The sequence below is a fragment of the Scyliorhinus torazame genome, chromosome 19, assembly GCF_047496885.1.
Source record: "Scyliorhinus torazame isolate Kashiwa2021f chromosome 19, sScyTor2.1, whole genome shotgun sequence".
Lineage (NCBI taxonomy): Eukaryota > Metazoa > Chordata > Chondrichthyes > Carcharhiniformes > Scyliorhinidae > Scyliorhinus > Scyliorhinus torazame.
The window spans coordinates 48026808-48052413 of NC_092725.1; the positions used below are offsets into that span (position 1 = coordinate 48026808).

Below are 25606 nucleotides of genomic sequence, written 5' to 3' on the forward strand. Positions count from 1 at the left end.
CCTCGCCCTCGTAAGGTGCGCCCTATACACTACCTTCAGTTGTACCAGCCCCAACCTCGCGCACGAGGTTGAGGCATTTACCCTCCGGAGCACTTCACACCACAGACCTTCCTCCATAACCTCCCCCAACTCTTCCTCACACTTGGCTTTAATCCCCTCCAAGGATACATTATCCTCCCCCAAACCCATCAGCCTTCTTAACCACCTTCTCAAACTGCCCTGCTGTCTTCAGAGATCTGTGAACATGCACACCAAGGTCCCCATGATCCTCTGTACTTCCCAGAGTTTGACTATTCATTGTATATTCCCTTGTCTTGTTGGTCCTCCAAAAATGCATTACTTCACACTTTTCAAGGTTAAATTCCAATTGCCATCTTTATGCCCATTTAATTAAGGTTTATGACAAATCAGAGCCTGGGTTGCGAAGTGACGGTGAAATAAAACTGAGTGTTCAGCAGATATGTGGAACCGGAGAGTTATTTTCAGATTATGTTGTTGAAAAGCTGCATGCAGGAGGGAAATGGAAGGGCTCAAAGATAGATTCCCAGTAAACTCCAGAAGTAACAGTTCAGGGAAGACAAACCATTGCAGGCGATCTCTGGTTTTGATCCGATAGATAAGAATGGGACCTGGCAAGGGAAGACCTACCCACCTGGATGACTGAGGAGAAAGGTTGGAGGAGGACAGTGTCATCAATCTTGTTGAAAGCTGCAGGTATATTGAGAAGAACGAGGAGGGACATTGTACAATGATCATAGTCACATCGAATGGAAATTGTGAGTTTGTTGAGAGTCCTTTCTGTAATTTGATGGAGGGATTCACAGTTTTTAAGTTGGGAGTCAACATGATCGAGGGGTTTTGAGAAAAAAGGCAGGTGGAAGATGGAGCTGCAGCTTCAAGGACAGAGATGTCAAGGATGGATTTTTGGAGGCGAGAGGGGATGATGACTGATTTTAAGAGCGGGGGAACAGTGGCTGAACAGAGAGAACCCTCAACACCATCAACTAAATGGGGGACAGAAAGGGAGGTTGGATGATCAACAGTTCAGGATAGACCTGTGGAGTAAGAGGTGGTTCTGATGGACAAGATGAGCTTGAAAAGGGCAAGATATCAGATGGGATAGAATCCAGAGATGTGAATGGTGCGAATAAATTTGGCCCTGTGGATTAAGGGAAAAGATGAAGTATTAGGGGTAGCCGAACTGATGACAAGAAAGTGCATGATCTCCTCATATTTGTTACTGGAGGGGAGGGTGGCGGCCCAGTCAGTTGGCCACCAGAGGTGTTCAGATATGCGCCCTTCGAATTAAGGGATTGGAGATGAGGGCCACACCCAGGGAGAAAGACTGAGGTAAAAGATAATAATGATTTTAATGGAAACGAGGGCATCAAGTGTGTAGGAGTGTGTGATGAGTTCAATAGCTGCAGAAATGTCGCAATGAATGCAGAACCAAAAACCAAACAGTGGAGAATTCTAAACCGCCGTGGTAAGTGGCCCGAGGGAGTTTCTTTTCGAAGAATAGACGCAGAGTGCGGGGTTGGGAGGAGTAGAGGCCCTGTGAGCGGAAAGTGATTGGAGATGGCCTTATCAGTGACAGCCTGGGTAAGTCAAACATGCCCAGGAGAGATGGTGGACGGGATTTTCCAGTATCCGGTGGGTGGACCGTACTGGCGCCAAAAAGCGGCGTGAACCACTCCGGTGTCAGACTGCCCGGAAGGTGCGGAATCCTAGGCAGGCGCATGAGTGGTTGGTGCCACGGCAACCGGTGCCAAAGGGCCTCCGCCAGCCAGCGCAAGTTGGCGCATGCGCAGGAGTGCCAGCGTGTTCCCAGAACCGCTGGCGTGATTCCTGTGTATGCGCAGGGGTTTCTTCTCCGCGCCGGTCATGGCGGAGCTTTACAGCGGCCGGCGCGGAGGGAAAGAGTGCCCCCACGGCACGGGTCCGCCCGCAGATCGCCCCCCCTGGGCCAGATGCCCCCCCGAGGACTCCGCAGACCGCCCGCAGAGCCAGGCCCACCGGTAAGAACCTTGTGTAATTTATGCCGGAAACGGGTGACCGCTTGGCCCATCGCAGACCGGAGAATCGCCGGGGCGGGGCCACTGCCAATGGGCCCCGACCGACGCGGTGCGATTCCTGTCCCCGCCAAAAAAACGGCGCCGGAGAATTCGGCAGCCGATGTCGGGGCAGGATTCACGTTGCCCCCCCGCCCCCCATCCGGCGATTCTCCGGCCCCGCAGGGGGTCGGAGAATCCCGCCCGGTGAGTTTGAGAGGGTGGCCGTGAATATGGGGCGACAAGTTGGTATGGAGGGTACAGATTTAAGGACGAAAGTAGGGCATTGAATTCCAAAGAAAGAGAGAGCAGGTGGGGTTGAGATGGAGGTTGAAATCACCGAGGGTGAGATGTCGCTTGGTGCAGATCGAGGCTGGGGTGAGATGCTGAAAGGAGAACAAATCTGCAGAGGAATAAAGGCACAAATCAAGATTTAAAGATCAGGGTTACAGCCGCCAGTGTGGCGGTTTGAGTGGGGTAAGGGTGGGCTATATAGTCAGGCAGGAGAGCCTCATGAAGGGAAAAGGTGTCAGAACCTCTCAGATTTCTGCCAAGGCCATAATCACAGAAACTCTGCAGTGCAGTGGGAGGCCATTCGGCCCATCGAGTCTACACCCACCCTCTGAAAGACAACCCAATGCAGGCCCATTCCCCTGCCATTTCCCTTGTAACCCCACCTAACCTTTTGATACGAAGGGACAATTTAGAATGGCCAATCCACCTAACCTGTACATCTTTGGACTGTGGGAGGAAACCAGGACACCCGGAGGAAACCCACGCTGACACGTGGAGAAAATGCAAACTCAACACAGATAGGCTGGAATTGAACCCGGGTCCCTGGCGCTGTGACAATATGATCATCCACAATAAACTCATTCTACATTATCTGAATACTTATCTGAATACTTATGCAGCATTAACCATCACCAGAATTCAATTCTACAAGTTTCACCATTAATATTCTGACTTGGATAACCTGCACATATTCTACCAGTACATGCTTATCCAGATCAGTATTAATATTCGTGACATGCAGAAATACGAGAAGCAAACCTCCTCATATTTGCTATCTCTAGGGTAGCAGGAATATGGGATTAGGACATACAGCCCCATCATCTTGCTTTTATTTAATGGAAGCTAACAACCCACCTGTGGCTCTTAGATTAAAATTGAGAACACAATTCACTAGGTTTAGGGCACGATCTAAGAGCCGCGACACACCGGGCGCAAATCTGAATGAGTCAGTAAAATTGCGGGAGAGTCTGAAGTCGGGAATCGCACCAGACGGTGATCGGTTTCCGATCTAACCAGCCCGCTCCCGCTGGCAAGATACTGATCCCGCCATGGTGTGGTGAGAAACCAATAATCACCAGTTAAGGCCGATCACCATCCCATTAACGGGAAGGCCACCGGATCAAATGGCCTCCAGTGATCCAACCGCCTCCCCAGCAAGCAGTCACATGTGCGCCGATTAGTGCTGGTCCACACAAACACGGACCAGGCGTCATGGCACCTGGGCATCTTCTGGGTCATCGGAGGCACCTGGCTGGTCTGGAGAAGGGTAGGATGGTCTTCTGACCGTCTCCCTGGAACGGGGGCACCTTGGCACGACCAGGTTGGTACCTTGTCAGTTCCATCCTGACACTGCCACGGTGCCCGGGTGGCATCGAGAGCCGGCAGGAGCACTCCCAGGGTGCCAGTGTCATGGTGCCTGGATGGCACTGCCATGGGTCAGGGCGTGAGGGGGGCAGAGCCCATGAAAAGAGTGTGGAGGGAGGGTATGAAGGGGCCTCTGGAAGTTTGGGGGATGAAGGGTGGAGGTCCTGAAGGGAGAGGAGGAAGGCCTGAAAGGTCAGGGCCCTCAGCGACCTCATAGCAGGGTGTCACCACTTTGGGGGGGGGGGGGGGGCTGGCGTGGGCAATGCCCATGTGTGAGGGCGGTGACATTCCCAATGGCTGTGGGGGACCCACAAGCCCATTTAAATATGGGGGCGGCTTTTCAAAATGGTGGCCCGATCTCGGAGGAGCTGGTCTGGCCAGCGAGCTCAGCTCCCCAGTGATGAAAATAAACGTAAATGTGGGCTTAACCGGGGAGAAACTCCCCATGGCCAAGTGACTCAGTGTGGTTAGATAATGGTGGAGGGCTCGCTGGCAGAACCGGGGAGAAACTCCCAGCAAAACCCGCCACAAATGACACTTAGAAACCTTTCCGTTGGATCACACCCATAGTGTTCAGATGAAAGCTTGCTGTGTTTACAGCTTACACAACTAACCAAAGTCAATGTTTTTTGGGGGAGGGGAGTTTGGGGGTGGGGGGGAATGTGGGCGGACATTGTCTTCTGGGGAGGACTGGAGTTTGCAATATTAATTTGGGATATTTTTGTTGGTGTCCGCCTTCTTATTCCTTTCAAGTATGAGGAACTCATTGCTCCTTCCCACACAATTTGGTTCATTTTATCTACAACTACCTCTTGACTTCCAACTAAATTTTCCACGACAAATTATTACTTCCAGTTAAAGCTGTTTCCAATTCACTCCAACTCAGTATCTGCAGCATAGCTTCAGATAAATTGGCGTGAATCCAACATCTGGCTGAAACCAAAGAGGCGCTTGGTGTTAAACTGATTACAGCGACTGTAACATTACTCCTTCTCTGTTGAGCACTAATGATAAAAGAACACCACGGAAACATTGTACAACAGGAAAGCGAGTAGTAGTAAGCGGTTGTTTTTCAGACTGGAGGAAGGTAGACAGTGGGTCAGTCAAGGGACCATTGCTCCTCTTGATATACATTTGAGCCTTGGGCTTACAAAGTAAAAAATGTCAACATTTTCAGGTGTCACAGCACTTGGAAGTATTGAGAACTGTGAGGAGGATGGCGAGAGTTCAAGAGAACATTGGCAGTCTGCTGGAGGGGCAGACATGTGGGAGGTGATGTTTAATGCACAGAAATGCGAAGTGATGCATTTTGGTGGGAAGAACAAGGGTGAAATTTGAAAGGGGGTGGCAGGTACAGAGAGATCTGGGGAATATTTATGTGCAACACTTATTCAAGGTGGCAGGGCAGGTTCAGAAAGTGCTTAAAAAGGTCTGTGGGATACTGGGCTTTATGACTGGAGACATTGGCCTTCCTGCTGCCGTCCCACCCACCCCTCGGCCTGTCCGCAATTTCACAGAGCATGGATGAGGTCTTGGGCCCACCTGCTCCGAACTCGAACGTCTTGGGCGGGATTCTCCCAATGGGAGTCTAAGTGCCGACGCCGGAGTAAAAACCGGAGTGTTTTACTCCGGCGTCGGCGCTTTTCCAGACCCCATTCTGGGGCCTCCGTGGGGCTGGCAGGGGCGCGGTGCAATTTGTGGGGCGGGGCCTTGACGCGGCGTCGGAGACCCGGCACGGCGTAAAAGACGCGGAGCCTTGGGTCCCGTGCATGCGCAGTTGGGCAGGCGCCAACTAGCGCATGCGCAGTGGCCGTCCTCCCCCAGGTCACCCCGCACAAAAATGGCACAGGGATATAACATTGCCAGCGGAGGAAAGGAGGTCCTCCGACAGAGAGGCCGGCCCGCCGATCGGTGGGCCCCGATCGTGGGTCAGACACCATCGGAGGCCTCCCCCCAGTGAAGGAGCCCCCCTCCCCCCCCCCAACAGGCCGCCTCCCGAGCGTTCCCGCAGAGTTCCCACCGGCAGCGACCAGGGGTGAACGGCGCCGGCGGGACACTGTCATGTTGGAGCGGCCGCTCGGCCCATCTGGGCCGGAGAATCGGCGGGACCGCCAATTCCAGCGGCCCACGGCCGGCGCTGCGCCAAACGCGCCAGCACAAATGGCGCCGATTTTCCGCACCTCGGAGAATCGCGCGCTGGCTTTGGGGCGTCGTGGTTGCTCCGATTCTTCGGCACGACGCGGGGCTCGGAGAATCGCCCCCCTTAAGTGACCAATCAAAGCCACTTAAGGGCCGCTTCCCACCCTGCCTCAATTTTGAGAAGGAGGAGGGGTTCAATGATTAGTCTGGGGTGTTGGACTCCAGCAGGTTATCCTGCGAAGGCCTCAGGCGGGAGAGGGGGTGCCTCCATTACCAGCTCTGTTTGAGATTGAGCAAACGCCCTCATCTGAGAGCGCGGCCTCCTTGGAGCATTAAACAGCTGCGGACATTCCTGATGGGAATCTCTGTCAAAGAACAAAGAACAATACACAACATAACAAGCCCTTGAATCTGACTATCCACTCTGTCCATGCTACTCAAAATCTTGGAGACTTCTATCAGGTCACCTCTCAACCTCCGTCATTCCAGTGAGAACAGACCGAATCTATCTGACCTTTCCTCATAGCTAATGCCCTCCATACCAGACAACATCCTAGTAAACCGCTTCTGTACCCTCTCCAAAGCAACCACATCCTTCTGGTAGTGTGGCGACCAGAATTGTGCGCAATATTCTAAATGAGGCCTAACTAACCAATTTTTATATGCAATACCCTGACCGATGAAGGACAGCATACCATATGTCTTCTTGACCACCTTATCCACATGTGTTGCCACTTTCAGTGATCGGTGGGCATGCACGCCCAGATCTTTCTGCCTGTCAGTACTCGCAAGAGTGCTGCCATTTACTGTGCAATTCCTACATGCATTGGACCTTCCAAAGTGTGTTACCTCACACTTGACTGGATTAAACTCCATCTGCCATTTCTCCACCCAAGACTCCAACCAGTTTATATCCTGCTGTATCCTCTGACAATCCTCTTCACTATCTGCAACTCCACCAATTTTTGTGTCGTTTGCGAACTTACTAATCAGACCAGCTACATTTTCTTCCAAATCATTTATATACACTATGAACAACAAAGGTCCCAGAACTGATCCCTGTGGAATGCCGCTAGTCACAGCATTCCATTCAGAAAAGCATAAAATGTTTCCCCACAGAGCACACAAAAGAGCCAGGAAGCTATGATGAACCTTTCTTAAAACACTGATCCGAGTATTGTGTCCAAAGAACAACGAACAGTACAGCACAGGAAATGGCTATTCAGCCCTCCAAGCTTGTACCCGTCATGATACCACCCTTGGCCAAAACAATCACACCTCCTAGTGCCGTATCCCCCTATATCCATCCTAGCCATGTATTTGCCAAGATGCCTTTTGAACGTCGTTAATGTATCTGCTTCCACAGCTCCCTTGGCAACGCATTCCAGGCGCTCACCACCCTCTGTGTAAAAAACCTGCCTCGCACATCTCCTCTAAACGTTGCCCCACCGACCTATGCCTGCTGGTGACTGACCCCTCCACCCTGGAAAGGTGTGCCTGCCCATCCACTATCCATGCCTCTCATAATCTTGTAGACCTCTATCAGGTCACCCCTCAACTTCAGTCGTTCTAACGAAAACAGTCCGAGTCTATTCAGCCTCTCCACATAGCTAACACTCTCCAGAACAGGCAACATCCTGGTAAACCTCATCTGCACCCTCTCCAATGCCTCCACATCCTTCTGGTAGTGTGGCGACCAGAATCGTACACAATATTCCAAGTGCGGCCTTACCAAGGTTCTATATCATTGGATGAATATCAGAGGATTGAATAGGGGGGACAGTGAGATCCTTTTTCCTCGGATGGTGATGTCGAGCACGAGGGGACATTGCTTTAAATTGAGGGGAGATAGATATAAGACAGATGTCAGAGGTAGGTTCTTTACTCATTGAGTATTAAGGGCGTGGAAAGCCCTGCCTGTAACAGTAGTGGACTCGCCAACACTAAGGACATTCAATTGGTCATTGGATAGACATATGGACGATAAGGGAATAGTGTAGATGGGCTTTAGAGTGGTTTCACAGGTCGGTGCAACATCGAGGGCCGAAGGGCCTGTACTGCGCTGTAATGTTCTATGTTCTATACACCTTTAGCATGACTTGCCAGTTTTTATACTCGATGCCCCATCCAATGAAGGCAAGCATGCCATATGATTTCTTGACTACCTTGTCCACTTGTGTTGCCACTTTCAAAGTTCTGTGGACCTGCCCACCTAGATCTCTCTGACTTTCTATATTCCCAAGAGCTTTGCCATTTACGGTATATTTCCCCTCTGTCGTGTTGGGTGTTCCGATGCACAAACGAACCAACACGTTTGTAGATGGTACAACTGTTTTATTATTCTGTACAATAATAACTATTAACTTCTGGCTGTGGTTCATACTTCACCAGCTAACCTGTGGACCCAGCCCTAGCACTATCTTAGTGAGGCACTCAGCACATGGTGTATGTCTGAGTGGCACGCTGTGAGCTCTGTGCTCTGAGCTGTCTCCTGGTAGAATGAGCGGGAACTGTGGTGTTCCCTATTTTATAGTGCGTGTGCTCTCACTGGTGATTGGCTGCGATGTTGCGTGTGTGTTGGTTGGTCCAGCTACCTGTCCATCAGTGTGTGTGTGATTGCACCATGATATGTTAATGCGGATATCATGACATCCCCCCTTTTCACAAGAATATGTGCCTACATGGTAATAAATATTGGTGTGTACGGAGTGCGGCTGAGTATGTGTGTGCAATATTTACAACATGTACATGAGGCTAAACTATATACAGAGGAAGGTGTCAGGTGCAACAGAGCAACGAGGTTGTACCACAAACAAAACAAGTGCAATCATCAAATATCGAAAGAGAACTTCTGGACGACAAGAAATAAACACGTTAACAATATTGCACAACAATTCAGTGAGTCCAATGTGCTAACAGGCTCATAAGTCCAGTCTAGTAGGTGGGCGACGAATTTGGGTTGACCGTTAGGGTGGCACACCATTCATCGCCCGGATTAACGCTGTGCACTGGCATCGGCTGGTGGGTCCTACTTGGCGACATCCGATTTCTGTCTATTACCGCAACGCGGAAGGGTTCCCGGTCGTCGGTATCACCAGTCTGTACGTCTTCAGGGTATGACTACCCGGTGTATGGAGGCTGAATGGCCCGCACGTCCCTGCGAGGCTGGCGGATTGCGGAGCGTTGGCAGGTTGAGCTGCTCGACAGCAGGCAGCGTAGTGGCCCATCTTGCCACAGCGGAGGCATTGTCAAGTTTTGGCTGGACATTGCCGCTTTAAGTGTGCGGATCCACAGTTGCCGCACGTCATGACGTCATGGCGTTCGTTGCGCCACCACGCATGCGCAGTTCGGTCCTGCATAGAGCACGCCTGCGCGTCATGTCCCTCTGCGTCGACGCCCCCTCTTTAGGTGCGTACAAGCGCGGGAGGCCTCGGAAAGCGAGCGAAATGGCCGCCCTCGTCCGGGCCGCGGGCCGGGATGAACTCGATCGACTGGACCCGCTCGGCCTCGTAGGACCCCTGACGTGCCGATTCGGCCGCCTGGAATTGGGAGTACCGGCTGGTCGCGTTTTCGTGGAGGACTCAGGTTTCGATGGCGGTGGCTAGGGTGAGGCTCTTTATTTTGAGGAGCTGCTGGCGTAGGGTGTCCGAGGTTACCCCAAAAACTATCTGGTCCCGAATCATGTATTCGGAGGTGGCCTCATAGCCGCAGGACTGCGCGAGGATACGGAGGTGTATCAAAAAAGCTCATCCTTACCCTGCAGGCGCTGCTGGGAGAGGTACCTCTTGAAGCTCTCATTCACTTCCACGCTGAAGTGTTGCTCAAGTTTTAGAAGGACCGTCTTGTACTTCGTCTTGTCCCCGCCTTCCGCGAATGCCAGAGAGTTGTAGGTGTGGATGGCGCGTTGCCCCGCTGTGGAGAGGAGGAGGGCGATCTTCCTGGTGTCCGATGCATTCTCCCTGTCTGTGGCTTCTAAGAAGAGCTGGAAGTGCTGTTTAAACAGCTTCCAGTTGACGCCGAGATTTCCAGCGATTCGGAGCGGCTGCGGCGGGCTGATGGTGTCCATGGCGCAGGATGGCGGATATCTGAAGAGGTGCAGGTAGGTCTCACAGTTGCTGGCGAGTTTCCAATCCTGGTATCATGTCGTGTTGGGTGTTCCGATATACAAACGAACCAACACGGTTGTCGATGGTACAACTCTGTTTTATTATTCTGTACAATAACAACTGTTAACTTCTGGCTGTGGTTCGTACTTCACCAGCTAACCTGTGGACCCAGCCCTAGCACTATCTTAGAGAGGCACTCAGCACATGGTGTATGTCTGAGTGGCACGCTGTGAGCTCTGAGCTATCTCCTGGTGGAATGAGCGGGAACTGTGGTGTTCCCTGTTTTATAGTGCGTGTGCTCTCACTGGTGATTGGCTGTGATGTTGCGTGTGTGTTGATTGGTCCATCTACCTGTCCATCAGTGTGTGTGTGTGTGTGTGTGATTGCACCATGATATGCTAATATGGATATCATGACACCCTCTATGTTAGACCTAGCAAAATGCATTACCTCACATTTGCCTGGATTAAACTCCATTTGCCATTTCAGTTCTGGGCACTGCACTTTTGGAAGGATCTGAAGGTTTTAGCGATGGTGCAGAAAGTATTTTTTTCTTATAAGAATGGTTCAAAAGATGAGGGAAGCTGGGACTGTTCTCCTTAAAGAAGAGCAGGTTGAGAGTAGATTTAATAAAAATGTTCAAAACGATGATGAATCAAGGAAGAGCAGATAGAGATGAACTAATCCCATTGGTGAGTGGATTGAGAACCAGAAGATACTGGTATGAAGTGCTTGGCCAAAAAGTGATATGAAGAAAATGTTTTTCCACAGCGAGTGATTCGGATCTGGGGGGGTGTTGGAGGCCGATTTAATTGTCGGTCTCAAGAGGGAGTCCATGACATCTTTGTCAAATCGTTCCTCGGACTCCACCAATCACTTAACTCCTATTTTACTCCACAGTGTAAAACCCACCACATTTCCCCCTCTCTTTAGCTCTGATGAAGAGTCATGTGAACTCGAAACGTTTGCTCTGTTTCTCCCTCCACAGGTGCTGCCCGGGCCTGCTGTGCTCTTCCAGCATTTTCTGAGACCATATTATCAATTTACCATTAAGCTCAGAGTTCAGCTTTTTACTGTTAGCTGAAAGAAACCGATCAAGCAGCTGAACGTTGGGCACCCAACAGTCTATGTGTGAATGAAGTGTTAATGTTTCCACAGCCTCGTGCCAAGCTGCTGTCATGAGGAGTCTGAGCATGAGGCGTCTGAGCAGGAAGTTATACTGAATCACACCAAAGATCCAGATGGTCCTCCCACTGAACAAGGGGGGGATCAAAACAAGCAGCTCTACAGGCAGCGTGCCTGTGACTTACAGCTGCAGATTGTACGACAAGGCAGGATGAGAAAAACACATCTATTTCATCAAATCCAATAATATATTAATGCTTTCATCATCTTACTTTGGATAACTGCACTGTTCATGACCATATACCCTTGTTTGTAGGTGACTCAAAGACGAGTAAACATTTTGCATGAAGTAGTTTCCTGATATATGTTACTATTTACAAATTTCCTACTTTTCTGATGCCCTGAGGAAATATGTAAATTTCTGTATTTTACATATTTTAAGGAGGTCCATCCTTATTCAAATTTTCTTTAGGTTTCAAGCATTAAGTGTCTTTTCCCCTTTGTTTGGTTGTAGGTATTTTAGTCCATCCGGAAAAACGCAACCACTCTATCTGTCCTCTTCCTCCCACCTTGCAAACTCTGCAGCTTTTGAGACTTCCATCACCAGTTCTCTGCATTAAGTCCAAATTGGGAGGTCGGTGCAGGCTCGATGGACCGAATGGCCTCCTTCTGCACTGGAGGGATTTGGTGATTCTATGCCGGTCAGCTGGAACCCAGAATTCAAACACATGCAATGATCTGCTGCTGCTGGAGGTGCAATTAATTGAAACATCCAACCGTGCCCTCCCTGGGGATGGCTCAAAGCGTCACAGTAACCCAAAGCCTCAATTAGCAGAACCCGGTCTCCAATTGGGCCTCGCCCGCACCCAGTTTAGCATAATTTCACAATAACATTTGCAAAAAGTACAGCCCTGGATCTGAATCCTCACTTGAGAGATCAAAGCCAGTGCAGCAACTCCTCAGTCACTTGGCAAAAAATTCATCTTCACTCCACTCACCCTTCCCTCACCAGTCTCGTGCGCTCTATGTAGCATCCTCATTGTCTAAGGGTTGCTGATCCTGGCTTATTCCATGGCATCGCCATGGGGCAACATTAAAGAGGCAGGACGCAGGAATGACCTCAGCCGATATGGGGATTGAACCTGTGCTGCTGGCATTACTCATCACCAGACTGTGTCCATCTGGGGCAGCACGGTAGCATAGTGGTTAGCACAATTGCTTCACAGCTCCAGGGTCCCAGGTTCGATTCTCGACTTGGGTCACTGTCTTTCCGGGGTCTGCACGTTCTCCCAGTGTGTGCGTGGGTTTCCTCCGGTTGCTCCGGTTTCCTCCCACAGTCCAAAGATGTGCAGGTTAGGTGGATTGGCCAAGCTAAATTGCCCTTAGTGTCCTAAAAGGTTAAGTGAGGGTTGCTGGGTTACGGGGATAGGGTAGATACGTGGGCTTGAGTAGGGTGATATTTGTAGGGGCCGGTGCAGACTCGATGGGCCGAATGGCCTCCTTCTGTACTGTAAATTGTATGATTCTCTGATCTGAGCTAACCAACTCCACTTCTGCAACACCACCCATTATCTAAACACCATTGTTTTCAACACCTCCATACTCAAATTATCAATAGTCCCACCGGGGAAGAGAAACTGGACTCACAAGGAGTATCAGCAAATAACTATCATTTGTGCTGTCTGTAACCTGAGGCCGGTGGCTTCAATTTATTTCTCTTGGCAACAGATGCTTTCTCTGCTCCTATAGCACCCGGTTTCTGCATAACTGCAAAACCAGAAACTCCATCTGAGTTAGTTAATGAGCTTGCTGGAGAACAGGAAATTTTAGATTTACTATTGTGCAATGAGACAGGGTTAATTAATAACCTTGTAATAAGGAGCCTTTGGGGAAGGGGGATCATAATACGACAGCATGATATACTGCGTTTGAGAGAGATTTAGTTACGTATGAAACTAGGCCCTTAAATTGGAACAAAGTAAACTGCATAGGTTTGAAGGGTGAGTTGGCCAAGGTATATTGGGAAACAAAATGAAAAGATATGACCGTGGATAAACATTGGCAAACATTTAAAGAATTAATGCATAATACACAGAAAACATATATTTAATAGAATCTGTAAAATCCCTACAATCCAGAAGGAACCTCTGAAAGAGCACCGTACCTAGGCCCACTCCCACACCCTGTCCCCGTAACCCCACCTAATGTTTTGGACACTAAGGGGCAATTTAGCATGGCCAATCCATCTAACCCACTCATCTTTGGGATTGAGGGAGGAAACTGGAGGACCCGGAGGAGGAAACTCAAGCAGACACGGGGTGGCCGTGCAGTCTCTGGACACGAACAAGAATCTGCGAGGAAAAATGGAAGATCTGGAAAACAGATCCAGGCGACAGAATTTGAGGATTGTGGGGCTGCCCGAAGGAGTTGAAGGACCGAAGCCGACTGAGTATTTTGCCGCGATGCTGGCAAAACTATTGGGGGAGGGGGAGGACCCCTCCCGATATGAACTGGATCGGGCTCATCGGTCGTGGAGGCCTGTACCAAAGGCGAGTGAGCCGCCAAGGGCAGTGACTCTGTGCTTCCAGAGGTACAGTGTGAAGGAGAAGGTCCTGAGCTGGGCCAAGCAGAAGCGGGTGGTGCAGTGGGCTGGAGCTGGTATACGTGTATACCAGGACTTTACGGTGGAGCTGGCAAGGAGGCGGGCTGCCTTCAACCGGGTGAAGAGGGCACTGTACATTGGCAAGGTGCAGTGCGGCATTGTATATCCAGCGAAGCTGAGGGTGACTTACAAGCTCAGGGACTTTTATTTTGGAACGGCGGAAGCAGCGGAGGAGTTTGCGAAGGCAGAAGGACTGTGGCAGAACTGACAAATTGAGGACTGGTCATGTGCCGATGTAACCTCATGACTGTATTTTCTTCTTTTTTTTGTATCACTGCGCGCGGGTGTAGAGGCTAAAGGAGCCAATGTTGCATATATTTGGACAAGGGAAGGGACGGGACTTTCACTCGAAAGGAGGGCTCTTTGGGGTGTAGGTGAATATGTGGGGTTTGTGTGCTAAAAGGGGACCTTTGGGCTTTCCTAGGGCCGGGCAAGGGGGAAAGGGACCTGGGCGGGGGTCTCCACGCTGGCCGGTTTAAGCCGGCCAGTGAACGGGAGTGAGGTGGGGGGAGGGGCTGCGGCCATCGGAGCCTGGCCGAACAGGGTCCGAGTGGTCTAGCCGGGGGGGAAAGTTGGGGGGAGGGAACCGAGGTTGGGGGGAGGAGTTTTACAAGAGGCAGTGGACGAGAGGAGCTGGAGACGTGGGGGGGTACAACTTTGGGGTATCATGTACGGTACTCTCTTAGAGGCTGGATGGCGTTGGTTGGGGGGGTGGGGGGCTGTGTAGATTAAGGGTGACTACGGGTAATCATTGATTCCTTTTTGTCATTTGTTTATGTAAACATGCGGGTTGAGGTTTGGGGGTAGGTGGGCGGGTGGGATCGTTGTTATTATGGGGATTGACATATCTTGTTGATCATTGTTTATTGTTGATGGGTGTAAATGTGGGAGAAAATGTGAAAAAGGAGGAGAATAAAAATTTTTTAAAAAGAAAATAGTAAGGAGTAGTGAAGGAGCAGCATGAAACTAATGAAGAGAAAATACAATGCGGTTGGCAAGAGATAGGAAAACAGACTTTAAAAGCTTCAATACATATGCAGAAAGGAAGAGATTAGCATAAGTAAACATGTGCCCCTTAAAGGCAGAGACTCTGGAAATTAAGTAAATGCTTTGTAACTGTTGTCACAGAAGAATACACAAAACATATACCGGAAATAGTGGGGAACAAAGTAGTGGGAATGGGAGGTGGGGTGGGGGGAGAAAATAGTGTACATAAATAAATAGTACTGGAGAAATTAATGGGACTAATGGCCACAAACAGCCTGGACTCGCTGGCCTACATTCAAGAGTTTTAAAAGACCAGGCTGTAGAGATAGTGGATGCATTGAATTCAATCTTCTAGAATTCCCGAGAGTCTGGAATGGACCCCATGGATTTGAGGATAGCAAACACCATTATTCAGCAAATGAGGGGGAAAGAAAAGAGGGAATTATAGATTAGATAGCCTGACATCACTAGTAGGTCAAGGGCGCGATGGCAGCACACTTAGCAAATCATAATATGATTGGGAAGAGTCAATGTGATTTCTGAAAGGGAATTCATATTTGCCAGACATGCTAGAATTATTTGAGGTTGCAACCAGCAGGGTGGATAAGGGGGAACTAGTGGATGTAATATATTTGGATTTCCAAAAACATATAAGTGATGCCAACCAAAATGAAGGATCCTGGGATTGGGAGTAATTTATTAGTATCGCTAGATGATTGTTAACAGAAAGGTAATTTACACATTGGAAGTCTGTGACTATTGGAGTCAGCACAGTAAGAAGTCTTACAACACCAGGTTAAAGTCAAACATGTTTGTTTCAAACACTAGCTTTCTGAGCGCTGCTCCTTCCTCAGGTGAATGAAGAGGTATGTTCCAGAAACATATATAGAGACAAATTCAAAGATGCAAGACAATGCTTAGAATGCAAGCATTAACAGGTGATTAAATCTTTACAGATCCAGAGATGGGGTAACTCCAGGTTAAAGAGGTGTGAATTGTGTCAAACCAGGACAGTTAGTAGGATTTTGCAAGCCCAGGCCAGATGGTGGGGGATGAATGTAATGCGACATGAATCCCAGGTCCCGGTTGAGGCCGCACTCATGTGTGCGGAACTTGGCTATAAGTTTCTGCTCGGTGATTCTGCATTGTCGCGCGTCCTGAAGGCCGCCTTGGAGAACGCTTACCCGTAGATCAGAGGCTGAATGCCCTTGACTGCTGAAGTGTTCCTCAATTGGAAGGGAACATTCCTGCCTGGTGATTGTCGCAGCGTCTGCATGGTCTCGCCAATGTACCACGCTTCGGGACATCCTTTCCTGCAGCGTATGAGGTAGACAACGTTGGCTGAGTCGAACGTACCTGGTGCCACCGCAGGGGCCTTCTTGGAGGTGAGTAGCGACTTTAAAACTACTTACCTTTACAGGAGCAGCCCTTTGGAGTTCGGCGGCAGCGGTGCGCAGGGGCCTTCTTGGAGGTGAGTTGCGACTTTAAAACCACTTACCTTTACAGGAGCAGCCCTTTGGATTTCGGCGGCAGCGGTGCGCAGGGGCCTTCTGGGAGGTGAGTAGTGTATTTAAAAACCTTACCTTTACAGGAGCAGCCCTTTGGAGTTCGGCGGCAGCGGTGCGCAGGGGCCTTCTGGGAGGTGAGTAGTGTATTTAAAACCACTTACCTTTACAGGAGCAGCCCTTTGGAGTTCGGCGGCAGCGGTGCGCAGGGGCCTTCTTGGAGGTGAGTAGCGACTTTAAAACCACTTACCTTTACAGGAGCAGCCCTTTGGAGTTCGGCGGCAGCGGTGCGCAGGGGCCTTCTTGGAGGTGAGTAGCGACTTTAAAACCACTTACCTTTACAGGAGCAGCCCTTTGGATTTCGGCGGCAGCGGTGCGCAGGGGCCTTCTGGGAGGTGAGTAGTGTATTTAAAAACCTTACCTTTACAGGAGCAGCCCTTTGGAGTTCGGCGGGAACCGGAAGTTCGACCTCTGGCAAGTCCCCCCCCAACCAATAAATTCTGGTGGAGAGGAAACCCGAGACACTACACGTGTAGTGTCTCCCACCCACCCTCCTCCTCTAACCTAATAATAAGACCCATTGGTGTAAGGTAAGTGCCATATTATATTATTATATTATTAGCATTGTGCAGGTCAAGGATTGGAGGTGGAGGAGCAGTCTCTGTCAGCGAGAGAACCTGAGAACATCTCAGAAGGTAAGCAAGTGATTTTTACTTTTATACCTTTTTTCAAATTGTGTGTGTCGGGGGGAAACTGAAGTGACATCACAGAAAAGCTGTGACCTGAGTGGCTGGTTGGGATTCGAACCTAAATTTTTTTGAGTATTTGGGAACTAATTAAACATAATAACTTAATTATAATTTAGAGGATATCTAAGCCAGAGATCGGAGAATATTATAGTTAGCTATCGCATTTCTATTAGAAATCTAGTGCTAGGAAACAGATAGTTGACAGTAACTTTGCAATTTAAAAAAAAGTATTTATAAAAAAAAAAAGACAAATTTTAATTTTAATTAATTGACGCAATGTCAGTTAGAGGGGTGCTGTGCTCTGACTGTGAGATGTGGCAGGTCCGGGAGGCTTCCAGCGTCCCGGATGGCTTCATCTGCAGAAAGTGCACCCAACTGCAGCTCCTCACAGACCGCATGGTTCGGTTGGAGCAGCAATTGGATGCACTTAGGAGCATGCAGGTGGCGGAAAGCGTCATAGATCGCAGTTATGTAAATGTGGTCACACCCAAGGTGCAGGCAGAGAAATGGGTGACCACCAGAAAGGGCAGGCAGTCAGTGCAGGAATCCCCTGTGGTTGTCCCCCTCTCGAACAGATATACCCCTTTGGATACTGTCGGGGGGGATAGCCTATCAGGGGAAAACAGCAGCAGCCAGAGCAGTGGCACCACGGCTGGCTCTGATGTTCAGAAGGGAGGGTCAAAGCGCAGAAGAGTAATAGTAATAGGGGACTCTATAGTCAGGGGCACAGATAGGCGCTTCTGTGGACGTGAAAGAGACTCCAGGATGGTATGTTGCCTCCCTGGTGCCAGGGTCCTGGATGTCTCCGAACGGGTAGAGGGAATCCTGAAGGGGGAGGGCAAACAGGCAGAGGTCGTTGTACATATTGGTACTAACGACATAGGCAGGAAGGGGCATGAGGTCCTGCAGCAGGAGTTCAGGGAGCTAGGCAGAAAGTTAAAAGACAGGACCTCGAGGGTTGTAATCTCGGGATTACTCCCTGTGCCACGTGCCAGTGAGGCTAGAAATAGGAAGATAGAGCAGATAAACACGTGGCTAAACAGCTGGTGTTGGAGGGAGGGTTTCCGTTATCTGGACCATTGGGAGCTCTTCCGGGGCAGGTGTGACCTGTATAAGATGGACGGGTTGCATCCAAACCGGAGAGGCATAAATATCCTGGCCGCGAGGTTTGCTAGTGTCACACGGGAGGGTTTAAACTAGTATGGCAGAGGTGTGGGCACGGGAGCAATAGGTCAGAAGGTGAGAGCATTGAGGGAGAACTAGGGAATAGGGACAGTGTGGCTCTGAGGCAGAGCAGACGGGGAGAAGTTGCTGAACACAGCGGGTCTGGTGGCCTGAAGTGCATATGTTTTAACGCAAGGAGCATTACGGGTAAGGCAGATGAACTTAGAGCTTGGATTACTACTTGGAACTATGATGTTGTTGCCATTACAGAGACCTGGTTGAGGGAAGGGCAGGATTGGCAGCTAAACGTTCCAGGATTTAGATGTTTCAGGCGGGATAGAGGGGGATGTAAAAGGGGAGGCGGAGTTGCGCTACTTGTTCGGGAGAGTATCACAGCTATACAGCGAGAGGACACCTCAGAGGGCAGTGAGGCTATATGGGTAGAGATCAGGAATAAGAAGGGTGCAGTCACAATGTTGGGGGTATACTTCAGGCCTCCCAACAGCCAGCGGGAGATAGAGGAGCAGATAGGTAGACAGATTTTGGAAAAGAGTAAAAACAACAGGGTTGTGGTGATGGGAGACTTCAACTTCCCCAATATTGACTGGGACTCACTTAGTGCCAGGGGCTTAGACGGGGCAGAGTTTGTAAGGAGCATCCAGGAGGGCTTCTTGAAACAATATGTAAACAGTCCAACTAGGGAAGGGGCGGTACTGGACCTGGTATTGGGGAATGAGCCCGGCCAGGTGGTAGATGTTTCAGTAGGGGAGCATTTCGGTAACAGTGACCACAATTCAGTAAGTTTTAAAGTACTGGTGGACAAGGATAAGAGTGGTCCGAGGGTGAATGTGCTAAATTGGGGGAAGGCTAATTATAACAATATTAGGCGGGAACTGAAGAACATAGATTGGGGGCGGATGTTTGAGGGCAAATCAACATCTGACATGTGGGAGGCTTTCAAGTGTCAGTTGAAAGGAATACAGGACAGGCATGTTCCTGTGAGGAAGAAAGATAAATACGGCAATTTTCGGGAACCTTGGATGACGAGTGATATTGTAGGCCTCGTCAAAAAGAAAAAGGAGGCATTTGTCAGGGCTAAAAGGCTGGGAACAGACGAAGCCTGTGTGGCATATAAGGAAAGTAGGAAGGAACTTAAGCAAGGAGTCAGGAGGGCTAGAAGGGGTCATGAAAAGTCATTGGCAAATAGGGTTAAGGAAAATCCCAAGGCTTTTTACACGTACATAAAAAGCAAGAGGGTAGCCAGGGAAAGGGTTGGCCCACTGAAGGATAGGCAAGGGAATCTATGTGTGGAGCCAGAGGAAATGGGCGAGGTACTAAATGAATACTTTGCATCAGTATTCACCAAAGAGAAGGAATTGGTAGATGTTGAGTCTGGAGAAGGGGGTGTAGATAGCCTGGGTCACATTGTGATCCAAAAAGACGAGGTGTTGGGTGTCTTAAAAAATATTAAGGTAGATAAGTCCCCAGGGCCGGATGGGATCTACCCCAGAATACTGAAGGAGGCTGGAGAGGAAATTGCTGAGGCCTTGACAGAAATCTTTAGATCCTCGCTGTCTTCAGGGGATGTCCCGGAGGACTGGAGAATAGCCAATGTTGTTCCTCTGTTTAAGAAGGGTGGCAGGGATAATCCAGGGAACTACAGGCCGGTGAGCCTTACTTCAGTGGTAGGGAAATTACTGGAGAGAATTCTTCGAGACAGGATCTACTCCCATTTGGAAGCAAATGGACGTATTAGTGAGAGGCAGCACGGTTTTGTGAAGGGGAGGTCGTGTCTCACTAACTTGATAGAGTTTTTCGAGGAGGTCACTAAGATGATTGATGCAGGTAGGGCAGTAGATGTTGTCTATATGGACTTCAGTAAGGCCTTTGACAAGGTCCCTCATGGTAGACTAGTACAAAAGGTGAAGTCACACGGGATCAGGGGTGAACTGGCAAGGTGGATACAGAACTGGCTAGGCCATAGAAGGCAGAGGGTAGCAATGGAGGGATGCTTTTCTAATTGGAGGGCTGTGACCAGTGGTGTTCCACAGGGATCAGTGCTGGGACCTTTGCTCTTTGTAGTATATATAAATGATTTGGAGGAAAATGTAACTGGTCTGATTAGTAAGTTTGCAGACGACACAAAGGTTGGTGGAATTGCGGATAGCTATGAGGACTGTCGGAGGATACAGCAGGATTTAGATTGTCTGGAGACTTGGGCGGAGAGATGGCAGATGGAGTTTAACCTGGACAAATGTGAGGTAATGCATTTTGGAAGGGCTAATGCAGGTAGGGAATATACAGTGAATGGTAGAACCCTCAAGAGTATTGAAAGTCAAAGAGATCTAGGAGTACAGGTCCACAGATCACTGAAAGGGGCTACACAGGTGGAGAAGGTAGTCAAGAAGGCATACGGCATGCTTGCCTTCATTGGCCGGGGCATTGAGTATAAGAATTGGCAAGTCATGTTGCAGCTGTATAGAACCTTAGTTAGGCCACACTTGGAGTATAGTGTTCAATTCTGGTCGCCACACTACCAGAAGGATGTGGAGGCTTTAGAGAGGGTGCAGAAGAGATTTACCAGAATGTTGCCTGGTATGGAGGGCATAAGCTATGAGGAGCGATTGAATAAACTCGGTTTGTTCTCACTGGAACGAAGGAGGTTGAGGGGCGACCTGATAGAGGTATACAAAATTATGAGGGGCATAGACAGAGTGGATAGTCAGAGGCTTTTCCCCAGGGTAGAGGGGTCAATTACTAGGGGGCATAGGTTTAAGGTGAGAGGGGCAAAGTTTAGAGTAGATGTACGAGGCAAGTTTTTTTACGCAGAGGGTAGTGGGTGCCTGGAACTCACTACCGGAGGAGGTAGTGGAAGCAGGGACGATAGGGACATTTAAGGGGCATCTTGACAAATATATGAATAGGATGGGAATAGAAGGATACGGACCCAGGAAGTGTAGAAGATTGTAGTTTAGTCGGGCAGTATGGTCGGCACGGGCTTGGAGGGCCGAAGGGCCTGTTCCTGTGCTGTACATTTCTTTGTTCTTTGTTTGTTCTTTGGTACCTGGTGGGTGGTGTTCTCGCGTGTAATGGTGGTATCCATGTCGATGATCTGGCACGTCTTGCAGAGATTGCCATGGCAGGGATGTGTGGTGTCGTGGTCACTGTTCTGAAGGCTGGGTAGTTTGCTGCAAAAAATGGTTTGTTTGAGGTTGCGCGGTTGTTTGAAGGCAAGTAGTGGGGGTGTGGGGATGACCTTGGCAAGATATTCATCTATGACGTGTTGAAGGCTGCGAAGAAGATGTCGTAGTTTCTCCGGTCCGGGAAAGTACTGGACGACAAAGGGTACTCGGTCGGTTGTGTCCCGTGTTTGTCTTCTGAGGAGGTCGGTGCGGTTTTTTGCTGTGGCGCGTTGGAACTGTCGATCGATGAGTCGAGCGCCATATCCCGTTTGTACGAGGGCATCTTCCAGCGTCAGTAGATGTCTGTTATGCACCTCCTCGGCTGAGCAGATCCTGTGTATACGGAGGGCTTGTCCATAGGGGATGGCTTCTTTAATGTGTTTAGGGTGGAAGCTGGAGAAGTGGTGCATTGTGATGGCTTTTGTTTCGGTGCAACATCGTAGGCCGAAGGGCCTGTACTGCGCTGTATTGTTCTATGTTCTAACACGTCATGGATGAAGATGAACATCTTGCCAAGGTCATCCCCACACGCCCACTACTTGTCTTCAAACAACCGCGCAACCTCAAACAAACCATTGTTTGCAGCAAACTACCCAGCCTTCAGAACAGTGACCATGACACCACACAACCCTGCCATGGCAATCTCTGCAAAACGTGCCAGATCATCGACATGGATACCAGCATTACACGCAAGAGTACCACCCACCAGGTACGCGGTACACACTCGTGCGACTTGGCCGACGTTGTCTACCTCATACGCTGCAGGAAAGGATGTCCCGAAACGTAACATTGGCGAGACCATGCAGATGCTGCGACAACAAATGAACGGACATCTCGCGACAATCACCATGCAGGAATGTTCCCTTCCAGTCGGGGAACACTTCAGCAGTCAAGGGCATTCAGCCTCTGATCTACGGGTAATCGTTCTCCCAGGCAGCCTTCAGGACGCGCGACAATGCAGAATCGCCGAGCAGAAACTTATAGCCAAGTTCCGCACACGAGTGCGGCCTCAACCGGGACCTGGGATTCATGTCGCATTACATTCATCCCCCACCATCTGGCCTGGGCTTGCAAAATCCTACTAACTGTCCTGGCTTGACACAATTCACATCTCTTTGACCTGGAGTTACCCCATCTCTGGATCTGTAAAGATTTAATCACCTGCTAATGCTCGCATTCTAAGCATTGTCTTGCATCTTTGAATTTGTCTATATATATATGTTTCTGAAACATACCTCTTCATTCACCGGAGGAAGGAGCAGTGCTCCGAAAGCTAGTGTTTGAAACAAACATGTTGGACTTTAACCAGGTGTTGTGAGGCTTCTTACTGTGCTCACCTCAGTCCAACGCCGGCATCTCCACCTCATGGCTATTGGAGTGACACAAGGGTCAGTGTTTAGATCTGTTACTTGCAATTTTTATCTCTAAGTAAGGAGGTCGAAAAGGGATTTAGGTTGGTTATATGATTAGGATGTGGCAGTTGAGGAATATAATGTAGAGTAGTGTGAAGTTATACTCTTTGGTAGGAAAACCAGAATATCTTCCTAAATGACGAGGAACTAGAAAATGTTTGTATTCAGAAAGACCTGGGTGAGTCTCCACACAAATCATGAACAGCAATTAGGGAAGTATACTCTGATTCCTTTGTGATGAAGGCTAATGATAAAGAAGCTCACTACAATTATATTGTCCCTTGATACTGCATACATTATTGACTTCCTTACCTATTGAAGGAGGGAGTGAGGTATAAATTCACAAACAAATTCCTAGGATTGTCCTAGGAGAGATTGTGTAGATGCAGCCCATTTTCTCCAGAGGCAATCTCACTGAAACATATAAAGTACTGACAGGGTAGATGTTGGGAAGATGTTTTCTCTGTCCAGAATCATAGGATGGTTACACCACACTCTGAGAATAATGAGTCAGCTATTTAGGACTAAGGTGTGGAGTAGTTTCCTCAAAGGGTTGTGGGAGTTAGTTCTCGACTCCAGGGAGCTGTGGATGTGCTGTCATCGTATATTCAAGTGATTTTGGATAGTGAAGGAATTGCAGAATATGGGGATGGTGTGGTACGTTGGGGTTGAGGTCAAAGACCAGCCATGATCATACTGAATGGTGGACAAGGCTCAAAAGAGCCATGTGGTCTGCACCAGCTCCTACTTATGTACTCATTTAAATAAAAAAGCTTAGGAAGCTCCAATACCAATGCCGAACAAAAATAATTCAGCCTTGGTTTTGACGCCTTCTCTCTCTCTCTCTCTCTTCCCCCCAGCCCCCCAGCCCCCCCTCCCCCCACTACCACCCCACCCCACCCTCACCATGCACAGCTGTTGGGCAGAGAAATTCTTGATTTCCACTCAGCTTTATGGGAGGAAGTGTTCCCTAACGGCCTGACAGAATACTACAGTGCTGAAGTCGGCCCATCGAATCTGCACCGACGCATGAAAGGCCCTGACCTGCCCACCTAATCCCACTTGCCAGCACTTGGCCCATAGCCTTGAATGTTAAGACGTGCCAAGTACTCATCCAGGTATTTTTTAAAGGAAGTGAGGCAACCACCTCTACCACCCTCCCAGGCAGTGTGTTCCAGACCATCACCACCCTCTGAGTAAAAACGTTTTCCCTCAAATCCCCCCTAAACCTCCGGTCCCTCACTTTGAACTTGTGTCCCCTCGTAACTGACCCTTCAACTAAGGGGAACAGCTGCTCCCTATCCACCCTGTCCATGGCCCTCAGAACCTTGTGCACCTCAATCAGGTCGTCCCTCAATCGTCTCTGCTCCAGCGAAAACAACCCAAGCCTATCCAGTCTCTCTAGGTTTAATTTTAAGATTATGCCCTTGCTCTGAAACATCTCACCAGAGGAAATAGTTACTCACACTAACCATCCTTTCAAATCTGGACTGTTATAGGCTATCTATCAATCTGGTTTGGGCGTATCTGAGACCTGATAATAGCGGCATGTGACCTTTGCAATATGCACTCTTCCCTATGCTGCGAGTGCAGCATTTGTGCAAGATATGATTTCACTGAACAATTTACATGCCATGTATGACTCTGGCTCTGTTAATAGCTTTAGTAGGAGGACACTGTCACACACAGAGAGACAAGCAGCGCCATCGACAAATAATTGGATTTTAAAAAGTCAGAATTTTTATAAACATGTGAAGCATGCAATGCATAAATGCTGGAGTTCGCCATGATGGAAGGCCAGGTCCTCTTATTACATGCATTATTTTATATCTTGCTGGGAGCAGAACTGCTTTAACTGATGGTTCGTGTTCTGACTCACTCAAAAACAATAATTAACCCATCAGGCTGTGTGATGTTTTGGCTACTTTGAGATGATATCAGGTCTTTCGTGATGCCCTACTGTTACCAAGCAGAGCTTACACCCGGCTAAGCCCATCTCATCCCACCTTAATTTCTGACACATTTTTTTTCTGTGCCTCCCCCCCCGCCCCCTCCAAATTTTCTCCTACCTATTGTGCCGATTTGCTTGGCCCATACCTCGGCCAAATAGCCGTTGCACGTGCAACAGCTGGGGGAGTGACCATCGATGAACTATTTAACTGTGGGGGGCATCACTGTTGTGGCATGCCTTCCACTCGGAAGCATTGAATGGCCACTAGGATCAGAAATCTTGGCTGAAAGTTCCTTCTGCCCTGCCCCGGGGAAAACCGAGGCTGAATGATTTTTGTATTGGAGGTTCCTAAGCTTATTTTTTAAAAATGAGTACATAAGTAGGAGCTGGTGCAGACCACATGGCCAGACCATAGACTCAACCTGGGAGCGTCCTAATTTGTAACAGCTTCGTGCCAGACTAGGCAATGTACCCATTGAACCCACTGAAATGAGCTCTTCCTGGCATTTTCTAAATCCAAGTCATAATTCATTTTGGTTGGAGTAGTGAACCGGAATTCCCAAACGGACCCCTCCGGATGCAAAAGACAGATACAGTTGCGGCCCTGGCAGGGTTGGCACTCATACCCGCCTGGTGATAGTGGAATCGCAGGTGTGTCAGCCTGAGATCTCAGGTGTGTCACCCTGAACTGCACTGATGTCACATCACTGCACTGATGACACACACACCATGGGGTGGGACTCAACATTTTAATGCACAACTGCTGTTTAACTGCCCACACAGGTCGAAATGAAGTGACACACTCAACAAATAATTAGATTTGGGGGGGGGGGGGGGAGCCCACAAAATACCTTGGAGGCTCTCACACACCACTCTGAGGCGGTGCTCATCCCTTTGCCAATGGTATTTACCCG

At 49.2% G+C, this 25606-nt stretch overlaps 1 protein-coding gene across 3 annotated transcripts in view; it reads right to left on the bottom strand.

Moving 5' to 3' along the window:
* The window catches only part of dgki (diacylglycerol kinase, iota), a 558727-nt gene that overhangs the window by 532227 nt on the left and 894 nt on the right, over positions 1-25606 (bottom strand). The gene's annotated exons all lie outside the window — the stretch shown is intronic.